Source organism: Lissotriton vulgaris, chromosome 5, assembly GCF_964263255.1.
Source record: "Lissotriton vulgaris chromosome 5, aLisVul1.2, whole genome shotgun sequence".
NCBI lineage: Eukaryota > Metazoa > Chordata > Amphibia > Caudata > Salamandridae > Lissotriton > Lissotriton vulgaris.
In genome coordinates, this window is record NC_141693.1 from 110,157,668 (window position 1) to 110,174,351 (window position 16,684).

Here is a 16,684-nt window from a genome sequence, read left to right on the forward strand (position 1 = left end):
GGAGGTCGGGGGGTCCGGGATGAAGGAGTCCAGACACCCAGCAGGGGGTTGGAGCCAGCGCCCGGGGAGGTTGTGGGCGAGCGGTACCTGGCGGGGGAGAGCCATTGACACCTCTTTCTCCCATTGACCTGCCAAGTAGTCCGCTCACCTCCTGGGTGGATGGTGGTGCCGGGATGTCTGAGGCCTGGCCAGGCCCAGGGTTGGGGTCGATCGGGAGCCACGCGGCCTCGTGGTGGAGGGTCCAAGATGGCGCCCAGGCTGGGTGCGCGGGCCGGTAGTGGATCGGGCCCACGAGGTCGATATGTTCAGAGGCAAGGGTCCCGGAGGGGACGGAAAACGTGAAGTGGTGGTGTGTGACACTTGAGGGGCCGGGCTCGGGCCTGGTCGGGCAGAGGGGGAGCGGCCCTTCACGTGGCCTGTCCAACATGGTCTGAATGGGTTGTTCCCAGATTCAGTCCCAAATAGGCTTAAGTTAGCCTGGTTCAGTCTACTGACCAGTACCTGACTATCTCTGTCATCATCAGACTCACTGCTCCCCCCTTCTGTCTCTTCTTCCTCTTCCTCCTCCTCATCTATCTGAGGAGCTCCAGTGATGGGGGCTTCCTCATCTACCAGGTCTATAGGGACAGGGGCTTCTGCAGTGTCATCCTCAATAGGAGAGCCTCCTTCAGCATTCCCTGTGGGGTCTGCCTTAGAGGACTTTAGAGTCTCAGACTGGTCTAAGATATCTCTAAGGTGGTCTGTAGTAGGGGAAGGCCCTGTCTTCAGACCCCTTAAGACACAAAGCTGTCTTAATTCCTTAAAGGAAAAAATAGCAAATTTGGATGGTGCCCTTGGAGGGTCACTCTCAACAGAGACATTCCCAGTGGAACCCTCTGCTCCAGTCATTGCTCTAGTGTGGGTGGATATGTTGCAATCTACCTACACTGGTGTTTACCTACTAAACCTATCTAGTAGTTGTAGTCAGGGTGTGCTACTCCCTTTCCTCTACAACAACTAAGTTCAGTAGAACTTAAGTATACTAGTCTTGTTTTATATGTACCTAGCAGGTACCTGTATGATCTTTCAAATGATAATCTCAAAGATTGTAATGGTAAAACAACAGCAAGCTCAGATCCCAATCCGCTGCTCACCAATGTGAGAAGTTGGCCTGGTATATAATGCTCACTAATTCTAGTGATCACTTTGTACCATGCCAAGCAACCCTTATGATGATTGGTTGTAAGTCAACCTTATAGACCAGTTATCCTAGTGGTAACGTGGACAAAGCAGTCTTAGGCTAAACTCTGAAAGGCATGTGAAGCCAGCTGTATTACCATACACAACCCCCTTGAATACCAAATGAAAGGACACCACACAGATATATATTGAAAATATATGTAGATTTATTAACTAAAAGTATCCTCGGGACGCTTTATGAGCACAGAAGCACAAGCGTTAAACACAAGACAGTTTAAAATACACAAAAGTTGCACAATATGGATGAGCCCTAGGGGCCACCTAAACCATATACTAAGAAAGTGGTATAAGAGATACCAATCTGAAAGGAAACAGGCCTAGGGCCTTGGGAATCGCTGGAGCTGATCGGGACTAGCAGTGACTAAGTCGGGAAAGGCCCGCGGGACTCGGGTGCAGTGTTTAAAGTGCACGCACTCACCAATACAAAGTCTATGGTGCGTAAAAAGTACAAAGTTAGTTAGTTCGGAACCTTCCGAGTGACCTAGAAAGCTGAAACTTGAGACACAGGCCCTAGAGATGTGTACCAGTGTAGGAACACCGGCGGAGCTGAGTTACCTCACCCACAGGAAGCGGGTGCATAGGGTCGAAGTAGTGTCGGGTTTCGTCACGCAGGTCGATGGTGCTTGGAGCTGAAGATGCTGCAGGCGGCTCGATGTGAAGAGTTCCGGTGGATCCAAGGGTGGATCTGAAGTTGTGAAGACCTGAAAGCAGAGGGGACAATGTTCAAAGTCACTAGCCAGTGACTACCGTGGAGCCAGATTGGAACCAGGCGATGTCGGGTGCAAACAGGCGTTGAGGTGTAGCTTCTCTCTGCAGCCACATGGACACTGGGGGTCGAGGACGTCCAGGAGTCGGTCACAAGCTGTCCCACGCAGGCTTCTCGCTGTTGGCGGTGTCGGCAACTTGATCGGAGAAAACAGGCCTTGGCTAATGCAAGCCACGCAGGAATCGAAAAAGGCTTATCACTCGGACCAGCAAGGTCAGAGCGGGTGCTCCTTTTCACAGGAGCTAGGGCAAGTCTGGAGCAACCAGACCCGCAGTGTAGTTCTTCGGTTTTGTCGCCAAGATGGCCGCTGACCACGTGGCTAGTGGCCGGGATGGCGCGTCGAGTGGCACAATGCAAAAGGGCCCCACGCAGATCGTGGAGATGCTGGAGGGCTCTTCTTCGGTGCAAGGACTGCTCGGTGGTGGGTGTTCTCAGTCCCCAAAGCACAACGTCGAGGATGCCTCTGATGCTGCGCAGTCAGCTTTTCGGGTGTCTTCCAAGAGGTCCGGTCCCACGTCACTCGGTGCCTCCACGGGTCCCTTCTTTGCAGGGACTGTGGATCGGGCTGTGAGAGGTCTGGGAGTCTGGGTCTTGTCAGGCTCTGGGCTCCGGCTCCGGCGGGAGGCTGCGGCAAAGCAGACGTCGAGTTGCTGGTTGGTGCCTATGTTCACAGGGTGGCCACTCCTAGGCCACAAGGGAGATTCTCTTCAGTCTTCTGTGCAGCAGAATGTCGAAGTCCAGTCTTCTTCTTGTTTAAAGTTGATTTCAGGATGATCTGCTGTGCAATGGCACTGCTCCCACTCTTATTCCCAATCTGAGGGGCGGATCACCTACTAGGTCCATCCTCTGGGTGGAACCAGGAAGGGGGGCGGTTACACTCCCTTTCCTTTGTCCAGCTCCTCGCCAGGCCTGGGTCTGGAAAGTCCCAGGACCGGTTTGGACTGGCTTATGCACAGGGACACCTTGTGTGCCCCGGGCATGTCTCAATCTATTCAGCCCTGTCCTACCCAATACACAAAACCCTGTCTGGGGTGGTGCTCGCACCTCCCCAGGCAGGAAACCCTTTGTCCAAGCCTCCCTCGCTGGAAGGACTCCCAGTAGCAGGGGGCCAGACTTGTGTCTGTGGTGGCAGCATCCATTTTGTGATGCTGAGGCTCTGGTTAACTTTAACCGGGGTTAAGGCTACACACATGTCGTGTCCCTCTAGAAGGGTGGAATGCTATCCCCGTCGACAGAACTGTCGAGGGGATAGTATTCCAATTCGTATGACACCTTACTCGACATGTTTTGATAAAGCCGAACCAAAGATAGCAAATAACCGCGAGGATTATTATGCACTTAAGAGTATATAGTATGGCAATATCCCGGAACAGCTTAGGGAGTGGTTCCCGACAGCTGCAGACAGGCTCAGCTCATGCTAGAGCACCATCTCACATATTTCCAAGCACTCTGCCTCCAGGATTGATGAGGCCTTCCATAGGAGTGGCTGATAGGAACATATGTGTCCAGTTTAAGGTTAGATATAGGGATACTATATCTAAGTAAGAGGTGATTACACCAACTTACCCCAGCTGAGTGATCAGCCAGTTGTGTCAAATATGGAGGCCAGGCCAGGGGTGGCACAATACATGCTGCAGCCCCTGGTAGGCCTTGGATGCACATATGCCCTGGGTACCTAGGGTACACTGTTACAGGGGCCTATAAGGTGAACCAGTATTCAATTTGTAATGCACCTAGAGTGCATTGGCAGTAATTTAGAGAGAGAACAGCAGGCTGTGGGTCTGATTAGCAGGCCCACAGCCACATTAAGTCATAAACCAGTGAAGCAAAAAGCAAAAATTTGGGGTGACTATAGGATAGCAGACCCTACTCTCCTACAGTACTCTCTGCTCGCTTTTTCTCCTTAACTTTTATTCTCTCTCTGTATTCTCTGTTCATCTGTCTCCCCTCCATACACTTTTCTGTTTCTTCTATATGGCTCTTTTCCACTCGATTTCCTCTTTTTATGGGTTCACCTTCTTACTTTCTTTTGTCCCACACTTTCACTCCTCCATCCCCACTCTCCTTTCTCAGACTCCTTTTCTTTCCCTCAATTCCTCCTACATCTTTCTCACTCCTATAGTATACTTCTGCAGCAGTGCTGGCATTGCTCACTGTAATCTGTGATGGGCCAGTACGTTGGTTCATGCACCCCAGCAACAAACTGCAGAGGCATTAATAAACAAAAACATCACTGCAAGAACCACTAACCTTTGACTCAAAAAGATTTTAATTTCAATAAAAAAAATATAATCTAACCTATACTGACAGGACTTTCTGGTCTCTACATAGCACTCAAGTGAAAATGAAAATGCTTTTCTGTACTTGAAGTTGAAGGCATTGAGTAAATTTAGTCATTTCTATAATGCACAAAAAATGCATTGCATTTGTTAGTATTTCAGTGTTAATTGATCCAGTTGTCAAGTGCATTGCTACTTATATTACATTAGCTGCAACTCCAACAATAAAAACGTCTTCATTTTTCATAGTAAATTGTTTTTTGTAATGTTTCCTCTGCTTTGGTAGCCATAGTTCATTCAGGGCCCCTGTTCTCTTCTAACATCTTCGTCATTGTTGGATTAAAATTAAACATCACTGAGGTCACGGAGCGTGGCCTAAAACTTACAGAGCTTCTAAAGTAGATGTGCTGTGAACATCGAACTCCCAGGTTTTTATTAATTGCTGGACTGTGAGCAGCCCATTAGGAGACAGGCCTTTTTGTGTCCCTGAAGTAGTAAGGAAACTGAGCGCTGAATGCTGTAAAAACAGCTGATGGCAACAGGGAAGGTGCTCCCCCCAGGGGATTAATGTACTTATGCAAGGAGTAATTTTTTTTTTTTTTTGTATGTTCTTATATAGCGCTCGACTACCCGGAGGCATCTCGGCGCTTGCCTTGGGAACCCGTCCTGGCTTTTCCCTGTGAGATAGCCCCTAACGGGCATCCCCAAGGAGAAAGCCAGGCATCCCGCCGCGGGGGGCCGTTGTGGAGATTAAGCAAGCTTAATGCCCAGAGTTGCAGAGTGTGAACCCATGATTAGGTCAGGCACCGAAGCGAGAATTATCGAGTCCGTGGACATTTGAGCTCAAGACCCTGCCGCGTCGGGAATTGAACCCTGGTCCCGGGTCTGACCTCTGCTTCAGGGTCTGCCTGCTCTAACCAGTGAGCCACACTTCTCCACAGAAGTAACTACGAAGGCCTCATGACAGTGCACAGCCATGGTCTCTTCTGAGCCTAATCAATGCCAGTTAGGTCAGTGGAGCCCAACCGGCGGCAGCACCAGCGCGCAGTTCTACTTAACTTGCAGGCTCAGGCAGCTTGCTATAACTAAATTATTATGAATGTTGTAAATCCGAAAGCAGCATGAACTGTCAGACCTGAGTTGCAATGGGATGAGGGTGATCTCTTCTTTCAGCATGGCATTCGTGGAGGCCCTCCGATTTTTAGAGATCTTCCCTCTGCACAGGTGACAGTCCGACCTCTGCTGAGTGCTCTCCCTGTGTGGTCCCTCATGATGATGGAGCAGCAAACTATTGGCGGCACACAGGCTGTTAGTGGTGTGCCCAAGAATCATTACTGCCGACGTTTAATTGCCGCCTTACTACTAGTGACATCCTGTTGGAAAATCGACAGTCATGTGACGGCACGTAACGTGATGCCACCGCAGCCGGCCATAGCTGAGTGAGTCTAAACAGCAGCTGACTCTGTGAATGTTGAATATGCCGCCTGCGCAGCTGAGCCCCCTGGAGGGCGCGACCCACTACATTGCAGCTTTCATTTTAAAATCTAGTCTGCACCAGCCAGCCAGGCGCAAGTGAAGTCTGCTGCGACCCGGCCCAGGTTGGCATAGGCAGCCAGTTTCAGCGTTTCAGCGTTATCAGCAGAGTACCAGTCAGGGGCAAAATGTGTGACAATGCATTTCAGTCCGTTGATGCGGGAACACCACACTGAAATGCTTGGCGTCATGCCGGATGTGTGACACTTGGCAGGACTGTAACGACTGTGAGTGACACTTTCTCGTGAGGAAAAATCAAGCAACGGAGAGGAGGAAAAGATATAAATGTCAGAAATTACACCCATTTGAGCAACAAGAAACTCTAAGATTATCTTAAATTTCCTGCAAAGTAGCAGAAATGGAAGGGCAGTCCTCCTCAACAGGGGCCAAAATCAATACCACATCCTTCTTCGGCTTTCTCCCATGCACATTCTCCTTCAAAACACCAACTCTCTTCCTCAAAACACTCTCATACACTAGCATAATCTCCTCATATCCTATACCTTACACCTGCTTGCACCACTGCTTATAATTGACAACCATCTCAGTGGCCGGAAAAGGACGGGACGGGCCACGGACCCTGGTCCCAAGGACCCAGAACATTCAAGCAAGACTCTGCACTGATCATAACTCCACCATTGTACACTTGTGTGTTGCTGGGTAACTGTTGCCTGACATTGGGATAACATATCCCGCTTGAGACTAGTCAGCATGCCCACAATTACTATGGACCCAGCTGCAGCGGGCCTACGAACTATGGATAACTTTCTTGTAAAAAAAGTTACGCAAATTAACAATGATCGAAGGGCATCACTGGGTAGTAAAAGTGCCCCCCCTGTCATGGACATTGTGCCTAATGTGATCACAGAATGTTTGGAAAGTACCTCAGAACAGGTCACTTGTTGTACAAAGGGCCCTAGCGTGTTAGTACAGGCACAGGTTCACTCTGAGAAGCCTGTGGGCCTGTTTGTCACTTCAGAGGAAGACTCAGCAGTAGAAGAGCTAGTGGCGGTCCCCTCTACACAAAGATCAGTGAGGAAATGCAGAAAGACTCAAGGGAGGCGCGGGGGAAAGTCTGCAACTACTAGACTTCACACCATTCCACCCAATAACTCCAAAGGCACTACTATTAATAGTGCAAGCAACCAGGGTTTGGAAAAAACTAATAAAGATAGTAGTAACAACGGGGGAAATGTGACCCTGTCTGACACCAATCTAGAAGCACTTATAAATACAATAGTAGGAAAATTGGAGGCAAAAATTGTAGACCTAATTACTCCATTAATGTCCAAACTTGACATAGTAGCTTCTGAGGTAGAAAGTCTGGGCAGCTTGGTGGCGGGATACATGACTCCTGCCTCAAGCGTGACAACTACTAAAACTGTTCCAATTGGGGGAGGGAAGGAGGATGTTTCCAAGGGACAGAGTGGACAGCAGAAGCAGCAGCCAAATCCCCAATCATTGGCTAGTGCGGTGGCTGTTGATAAGCGTGGCTCAAATCCACCCGAGTGACTTACCGCACTCACCTATAGTAACTATATAGGAAGTCAGCCGGACAGTGGAGAAGAATAAACAAGAGTCTTTATTAGGCCAAACAACACTCATATGAGAGGGCCCTGTCCGACCTCACTCCTAGGAGTGCGAACGAGAGGACTGGCTCTCTGCATCACAGCAATACATTATAATGCAATACAGTTCATTAGGGTACGCCCCTTCTGGAAAATTACTGAAACCCAGACCAGCGAACAATGCCATCATACAGCAGGCATCCGCACCTGCAAGAGATACATCGCTATCTCTACTCAAGGCCATGGAGCTAGGCTTCAGCGTCTCTGGGGCATGAGAACATTACTGATAACGAGACTTGTTAGTTTCGGCCACAGTAAGCCGAGAAACGAAAACTGCTGTCTTAGTGAAATTCTCTATTCCTGCGGGAGGGGCAGAAGAGCGAGTGAGGCTCGCGGACACAGAAGAATACACAAAATGGCGGCACACAGGCTAAGCTAAGAAACTAATACAGTCACACGTACATTTGAATAATAAAGTAGCAAATGAAATAAAGGTGCATATACGAACTTCATTAGTAAGCCATATGATGCTAACTTACATATGGGAAAGGATGATTGGGGCATCGAAAAGTGAATTCTATCAGACCCTCCTTTTAGCATCATTGGCTAACTATGGCCACATTTATTTGCCAAAAGGTAGTGCCGACATATCCATTCTAGGGGCAGAACATCTTTTTTTTATTATTCTAAAGCATCCTCTGCAATAAACATCAACCAACTTGCATCAGCAGGAATTTCAGTAATCATTGAAGTAGTATATTGACCTGACGCCTTCTTTTGTGGACGTAAATTCGTGGCACACATTGAGCAACATGGAGGGAGGCAATACACACAAAGGCAACATGTCAGTATTACGCTCACCACTCTGACCAAACCCATCAATATTTTCCAACCCCAGGAGGAGAAGGCACCCAGAGCCACCCCTGCAAGGACCATGTCCCATTATCCTGATGTAGTTCAGTTGCTAATCTATGTAACTTCTGTACTGCCAAGTTAACAGTCGGAGCTGAGTCAGGAATATACACGCAACAAGACGTCCCGATGACGCGGCAGGCCCCGCCCCTATCTGCCAGAATGACGTCGAGCACCATCCTATTTTGAATCGTGAATAATCTCATAGCCTGAATCTCAACGGACATGTTAGTCGCAATGTCAGCTTCAGTAAGGACTACCTTTTCCATTACCCTGGACAGTCGTCGAATAGCCCTACTGTTAAATATCGGACCCCAGAAAGGTAGCAAGCCCTTAGAAAAATCAGTCCATTGCTGGTACGAGGTGTCTGTCTGGTCAACGTCATCTACCTGAAGCTCCCTCCTGTTGCGCTGCTCTTGTGGACTGGGAAATCTACGATGAGTTTTGTGGTAATCAGAAGGCGCCACATATACAGGAGGAATCATATAGGCTAAATAACACACCCCACCCCAACCCTCGGGCAACCATAAGTATCCATTATCTCCACACACAAAATAGATGCTAGGGGGTGTAACCAAAGAGGGGCTAAGAGGCAAACGTATCAATGCAGTCACATTACAGGAGCTATTACCAACCTTGATAGGGCCCCTTCCCTCTATACAGAAAAATGGTGAAGGACCCACCACAGCCAGGGGTATCAGAGACTTGACACTGTTATTTCCCTTTGGGGGGTGTCTATAAGACAGTGAGGAATTCAATTTCAAGAAACTTTCCCTAACCTTGTCAGTATCATTTGGTATCAGAAACCGGCCCAACTTTTTCTCACACGTCTCTATAAATGTCTGGTCAAAACGCCCGTCAGTATATATACGTCCAAGGGAAGATGGAGGCAAAGGTCGCACTCGCATTGTCATTGTCGACCCCCTATTCTGCAGTCTAGGAGTCAGAAAATCTGGCTGCTGAAAATATTTAACAAGACCTATGAGAGTATACCACCCCACACAACTATTCACAGGAGTCAAAGGAAGTGCTAGGAATCTATCTTTCTTGTAGGCAGCAGAAGGGAGAAGCCCACAGACCCAGCAATCAGTCAAATTGGTGGTGGCATGTGCATGGTGCAAAGTCTTAATAAAAACATTTTCCTTGTAACCCTTCCTCAACATTCGTTCACCATAATCCACAGTAATCATGTTATGTTCAGGAACGGCAGTAGGTGTGGGCGCGAACACATGAATGGGGTAGGCTTTATCCAGGAAAAACAATATACCAAGAGTCACTATAAAGGCAATTAGGACAACAATAATCACTACAATTTTTCCTTTCCGTGGAAGGGCCAACCAGGGGGAATCAGGCACAGGTCTCGGAGGAGCCGCAAAGGGCTTCTCCTCGTCAGGGATGGGGCGGCCAAAAGGATACATTGTCAAAAATGTTCAAAATATATCAAAAATGAAAAAAAAGGAAAAAACACTTCTACTAAAAAAATAGTCCCAGACAAAACCACCAAAACCGGCCAGAGGGGTTCTTCAACCCTAAAAAGGGATCTTCTCCCTGTGTCCTTCAAAGCCTCACAGGCAGGCTTTTACCGTCCATACCTTATTCCAACGTCGCTTAGAGCAATTGAAAACAGAGGAGCACTTAATCTGGGCCCCGCACCACTCTATAGTCTCATAGAACACAATCTTCGGCTAAACACCAGGGCTCTTACAAGTCCATCCCTACCACTAAATCTTCATATTAGAGAGTTCACTAAGCCCTTCTTCCAGTGTTTAGTCCATCACATTTGTCACGTTCACTTATTTTCTTCGGGGCCGCAGATTATAACGAGTGCTCCCTGGCACTTCGGGATCAGTGAACAAAACAGGTGTATCAATGGCAGGTGCTGGACTCTCTGATGTCTCTCCACTAGTAGCAACGGGAGTAGTAGAGCTCACTGAATTTCTTTTTCCACTTCGCTCTTCTCCCATCAGTGAAGCATCCGAGAAGGGAACATATCTGGGTATTTGCTCATGTTCCTCATCAGCAATGCCTTCCTTTATCCATTGATCATAGGGCAACGGCAGCGGGACCCTCTTCACGTGTGAGGCGTGGGTCCACGCCTTCCTTCCTTCCACCCGAAGCGCCGTACGCGTCGTGAGGAGCACCTGACGCGGCTCCAACCACCTGGGCTCCAGACAGGACTTCCGTTGATATCTTCGGACGACGACCCAGTCCCCTGGGTTGATGTAGTGTCCAGGCCCCTCCGGCAACGGCTTCAGGGTGTCTGCTACCTGCTGATGAATAGAACGGAGATCTTTAGTCAAAGCATACAGATAGTCTGTCAACAAAGGATATGGTACTTCGGAAAAGCACTTAGGCCTGGGCACTCCCCAGATATTGGCCGGGCGGCCGAATATCACTTCATGGGGGGAGATCCCCGTTTTCGAATTCACTGTTACTCTTGTAGAAAGCAAGGCTAAAGGAAGGGCGTCTGGCCAACGGAGACCTGTACTCTCCTGTATTTTGGCCATTTTCAGTTTGAGCGTTCCGTTAAACCGCTCCACAAGTCCTGCTGCCTGAGGGTGCAGGGCCGAGTGGAACTTTTGGGAAATCTGTAAGCCTTTACATATTTGCTTAACTAATTCTGCATTAAAGGACGTACCATTATCACTCCAGATCACCCTAGGCAATCCAAAGCGAGAAAAATACTCCTTTATCAACATTTTTGCAGTAGAAATGGCCGTACAGTCCTTAGTTGGATAAGCCTCCACCCACCTGCTAAAGGCACATACAACTACGAGAACATATTTTAGGTTGTTGACCCTTTCCATTTCAATATAGTCCATCTGAATCACCTCAAAAGGGAAAGAGGGAGGTGCAAAATTTCCAGCTGGGACAGGGGTACCCTTTCCAGGATTGTGCCTCAAACACACCATGCACTGTCGGACCAATTGAGTCGCCACTTTGGAGATATTCTTATTGCTCCACACTGGGTCCAACAGTTTACATATGCCCTTTGCGCTGATATGTGCAGGCCCATGAGCCATCGTCACTACTGGAAGAACATATGCATTTGGAAGTAACCATCATCTCTTATCGGTCACATCTGTCCAACATTCATCCGCATCCAATCGCCCCTGCCCATCCTTCCATGCCCTCAATTCATCTTCAGTCACTTTTCCTTGTATATTTTTGACACTCTGTACAGTATCTGAAAACATATTTATATCTGGGACCCATCTAGCTGGTCCAGCCACAAACATCCGTGGTAATTTTGTCCGAGCAGTCTCTTTTGCTGTTTCGTCTGCAAAGGCGTTGCCTCGTCCCACATCGTCCACTATTGTCTTATGTGCGCTACACTTTATCACAGCCAATCTTTTGGGTAACGTCAGTGCCGCTAGCAGTCGTAATATCAGTGGGCCATTTTGTATGCGTTGGCCATGAGAAGTCAGAAATCCCCGTTCTGCCCAAAGTCGCCCATAATTATGAGCCACGCCAAAGGCGTATTGGCTGTCAGTATAAATGTTCACGTCTAGCCCCTCACTCAATTCACATGCTCTCAGTAAGGCTATGATCTCAGCAGCTTGGGCCGAATTGTAAGGTATCCTAGAGGTCTCCACTACCGTCTGTAATGTCGTTATTGCATATGCTGCTGTCGATGTACCATCTGGCAGTTTGTAACAAGACCCATCCACATACAACTCCCCGTCCGGTTCATCCAAGGGCCTGTCTGTCAGATCCACCCTCCCCTTTGTCTCCTCTTCTGTCCTAAACAGACAGTCATGTATGTTATCGTCCTTTGTATCTGTGGGGATAGGTAACAATGTGGCAGGATTCAGTGTAGCACACCTTTTGACCGTCACATGAGGTGCAAAGAGGGTCATCTCATAACCGGTAAGACGAGCACTAGTTAAATGCTGCATCTGTGTTCTGTTTAGTAAAATGTCCACAGCATGCGGTACCATAACTGTGAGATCTGATCCCAATACGAGCCCTGCCGATTGTCTTATAGAGACCGCAGCAGCCGCCGTGGCTCTCAGACAACTCGGCAGCGCTCTTGCCACATTGTCAAGCATTGCAGAAAAATATGCGCAGGGCCTCTGTTTCCCCCCGAAACATTGAGTTAAAACAGACACTGCGCAACCTTCCGCCTCATGTACGTAAAGAACAAAAGGCTTCTGGTAATCAGGTGTTCCAAGAACGGGCGCAGAACATAAAGCATCTTTCAGTAACTCAAACGCTTCTTGACATGCAGGGGTCCAGGGTAGGGGTTCGCGCACTTCTTTGGTAGTCAGATACAATAGGGGTTTCGTTAGTAACGCATAGTTAGGTATCCACTGGCGACAATACGATGTTATGCCCAGAAACGCGAGCACCTCTCGCTGCGTGTTAGGTACCTTCATGTTAGTGATGGCTTTTATGCGCTCTGGCGTCAATCTCCTCCCCACTTTCGAAAGGAGGTGACCGAGGTAGGTAACCTCCGTTCGACAGTATTGAAACTTTGGAAGGGACACCTTATACCCCCTTTTCGCCAAATGGTGCAGTAACTTTACAGTAGCATCCCGACAACCCTTCTCGTCATCTGACGCTATCAGGCTATCATCCACGTACTGCAACATGACGTTACCAGGTGGAAGTTCCAGTTCATCCAATTGTGCTTTCAGAGCCTGACTATTTATGCTCGGACTTTCAGTGTACCCCTGGGGAATTCTCTTAAACCTGAAGCTTCGGCCAGCCAATGAGAATCAGAATAGATAACGGCTGTCTTCATGTACAGGAATACTGAAGAAAGCATTTTTCAAATCCAGGACAGAGAAATATTTAGCAGAAGGGGGAATCATCGTCAATATCGTAGTGATGTCCGAGACCACTGGGTATTGTGGCTCCACTACTCTATTCACGTGACGCAAATCAATCACAAACCGATAGACATCAGGAGTATTATCAGTAGCTTCAGGTGACCGTCTTTTAAGGATAGGTAAAATAGGGCTGTTACATATATTCGAACCCGTCTCTTCCACTACACCAGACCGAATCAAATCTTGTATTATTTGTAACAGGGCCTTTTCACCCTCCCTAGGAATCCTGTACTGCGGAACCCGGGGTAATTTCGCTCCCACCTTTACCCTTATTGTCACCGGGGCAATATCCATTTTGCCTACATCTGTATCATTGGCAGCCCATAAACTGTCGGGAATTCCTTGAAATTCAGGTGGTAGTGGGTCATCTTTAGAAAAACACTGTAATGGGCGAGCGACATTCGGGCCTAACGTAAGGTACAGGCCATCCGGGGAACAATAGATGGTGGCGTGCAACCTCTTCAGTAAATCTAAGCCCAACAGATTTTCTCCACAATTCGATGTCAATAGGAACGGTGAATCAACAGTAAAAGGACCAATCGTTAACGTAAGGGGTTTAGAAATGGGGCTAATCACCGGGGTACCTGCAAAACCCACAGAGATGTTATTCTTGCCAGACAGAGCCGCCCCTGGGACCCGAGAACGAGCCACTGAACTTTTCATTGCACCCTTCTCCACTAGAAATTTTTGTTGAGACCCCAATAAGTCTGCCTCGACATAGGGTCCCCTCTGATCAACTTCCACAGGCACTGGTCCCTCGCTCTGTCCTACGCTGTCCTAGTTGTGGGAGAACCCTGTCAGATCGTCCACTGAGTAATCATCATTATAGTACTGACCGCCACCCCTCTGCAACTGTTGTCTGTCCGCACTGTTGTCAAAGTAATTTCCTCCCGGTCTCCCGCCTCCATCCGACCGTGCAGCCTGTCTCCCAAAATCACCACTACCTCTTCCTCGTCCTCGTCCTGGACCGGCATTCGACTGAAGCAGTGGGCAATCCCTCCACCAATGCCCCTCCTGCTTGCACTTCGCACACTGATTCGGTCCCAGTCTTTCCCTACTCTCACCTCTCCCAAAGCCGCCACCACGTCCCGGCGCCACACCTCTTCCTCGGCCCCTAGCCACTTGCTGCAACAAAACCCTCGTCTTCAAATCCTTAGCCTTCTTTTCCTGCTTGTCCTTACTCTCATTTTCTCTGTGCTCATAATACTGTGCCATACTGAGGATACCAGAAGGAGAGGACGTCGTCCACGTGCTCTCCGACGCTTGCAATCTCGCTGAAATTTCGGGCAATAAGTTCATGACAAACCTATTGACAAAAAGTCGCAACCCTCCGTCCTGTGACACATCTTGCCCACTAAAATCTATGAACGTTTCTTCAAACCTCGTAAAGAAGTCGGAGACTGCCTCATCCTTTTTCTGCTTACAAGCCGTCAACTTGTCCCAATCTACCTTCTTCGGAGGAATGAGAGAATGCATGTATTTTATTATGCGCCCCGGCAAAGCCAGAATCTCAGCTTTCGGCTTTTCCCCTGGCTTACGTTCTTTATCCCAATCCTGCAACTCCTGCCACGTACCTCCTAACTCTTCCGAATGATCCGTACCTTTCACTTGCCGCCACACATCAACTGGGACCAAAAGCCGAAAAAACAATTCAACATCAGCCAAAGTCATTACAGTGGAAGACGCAGCTTCCGTTAGCTCTTTGTAGTAGGCAGTCGGGTTCTTCCTAGAATCTAGCAGCTGAGCCTTCAATGATAATACCTCACTTCTCTTCCATGGCGTATACACCCATTGCTCCTGGAAATGTGCATCTATCCTGTTCCTGGTGACAGCCCTCGTGACTGGGTCTACCATTTCTGGGATCTCGGGATGAAAAATAGGGTGCACTTCACGCATCGGATGTATACCTGGAAAATGGGGCGTACCTGCAGAGGGTAATTCATTTCTATACTGTAGTAGAGCCTTTAAGCTACGCATCACCTCCTTCACCCCAGTATTCGTTCTGAAAGCTCCACTCTGTATGTCTCGCAGAGCCGCCGGAGCCACACCTCCATACCCCTGTTCCCATAGCGGTATCAATACATTCGACATATGCCACAAAGCGTGTTGTTGCATCAAAGGCTCAAAATCTTTCATTGTGGACCAAATATCTTCAAACGAGTAAATATTATTCCTAGCCTACTGGCATGCCTGATTAGCCACTATACTCTTCTCATCTAAACCAACTGTAGAACGCGTAAGCAACTTCCGTACCTGTGAGAGTAGTCCACTACCTGCGCCTCGACTCGGCGTTAACATCTCCTGACTGGGGGTGGTGCTAGCCGAAACAGTAGGGAGTGCTAAAGAGAATTGGGAGGGTGCAAGTGAAGTGGGCTGGAGTAAAGAAACGAGGGGTGTCGAGGGCGGGGATTGTTGGGGAGCACTGGCTGATGGACCCGGAACCCCACTAACGGGGGCCGGAACTGGCAAGGAGGGGTACAAGGGCTGCGGGGCATAAGGGGGAGGGGGTCGAGTATTCAAAATGTCTTCCATCTCATCTGGGTCATCCTCTCGCACTACATAACTTTTATTTTCTTTCAACCTGCAAAGCCTATCTGCGCGCTCCAAACGCTGCGCATTCTCATTTCCAATCTGTTCTCTCGCTTTCTGCGCCATAGTCTGCGTGGACTTTTTAAAAGCCTCTTTCTCGTCTCTCAACTTTCGCTTCCTGGCTTCTTTCTGCCACACCCTTAAAGAATCAAACATGCTCTGACGGCTACGCCTAGCAAACAATTTGTCCTGTAAATAATCCAACTTAGCTTCATCAAAAGAACCCGTCAAGGGCTATTGTAAATCCACATTGTCAGCGGTGTACCGGTGCCACAAAGTACCAAACAAAAGCGGGACCAATCCATGCTTGACGTACATATCAAAGCTTGGAGTGCCCTTAGGGGGTGCAGGTTGGCTCTCGGCCAGTCTAGTATCTGAGGGTCGACAACAACATCCAAAACATCGTAACTTGCTAAAACACGGCATTTTTAAAACACTTCTCTGTCAACAAACTTCGTTACCTTGAATCACTTGGCTCGAGCTCGTTCACACACACATATAATTATACATTAGGAAATCACACACGCACAAATACAGTACCTCCAAACACGTGTTACCAAATGGGACAAGGCCCTTCGACCAAGTCCTGGGGAACCTGGACCCTACCGCAGACCGAACAGTACACTAACTGTTCTGAGGATGGGGAACAAATCCGCTCCCCTTGCGGCACTACGGATCACTGCGCACTTTACCACGGGAGACCCAGGACTCACCTCCACTGAACCGCCACTCTAGGAGTTCAGGGCAAGCACCGGAGTCCACCCGCAATGAGCCACGCCTTCACCACAGTACCACCCGGTCGAATCACTACAAACAATATATCTAGATATTCCCCCAACCTCGTCAAGTCTGTCAGAGCGCCTGCTCGCACTCTGAGTTTCCCGGAGCACACTAGCCCCAGGAGCACACCGGCTCCTCAAACCTCTGGAGACACCCTAGTCTCCCGGAACACTCCAGTTCCTG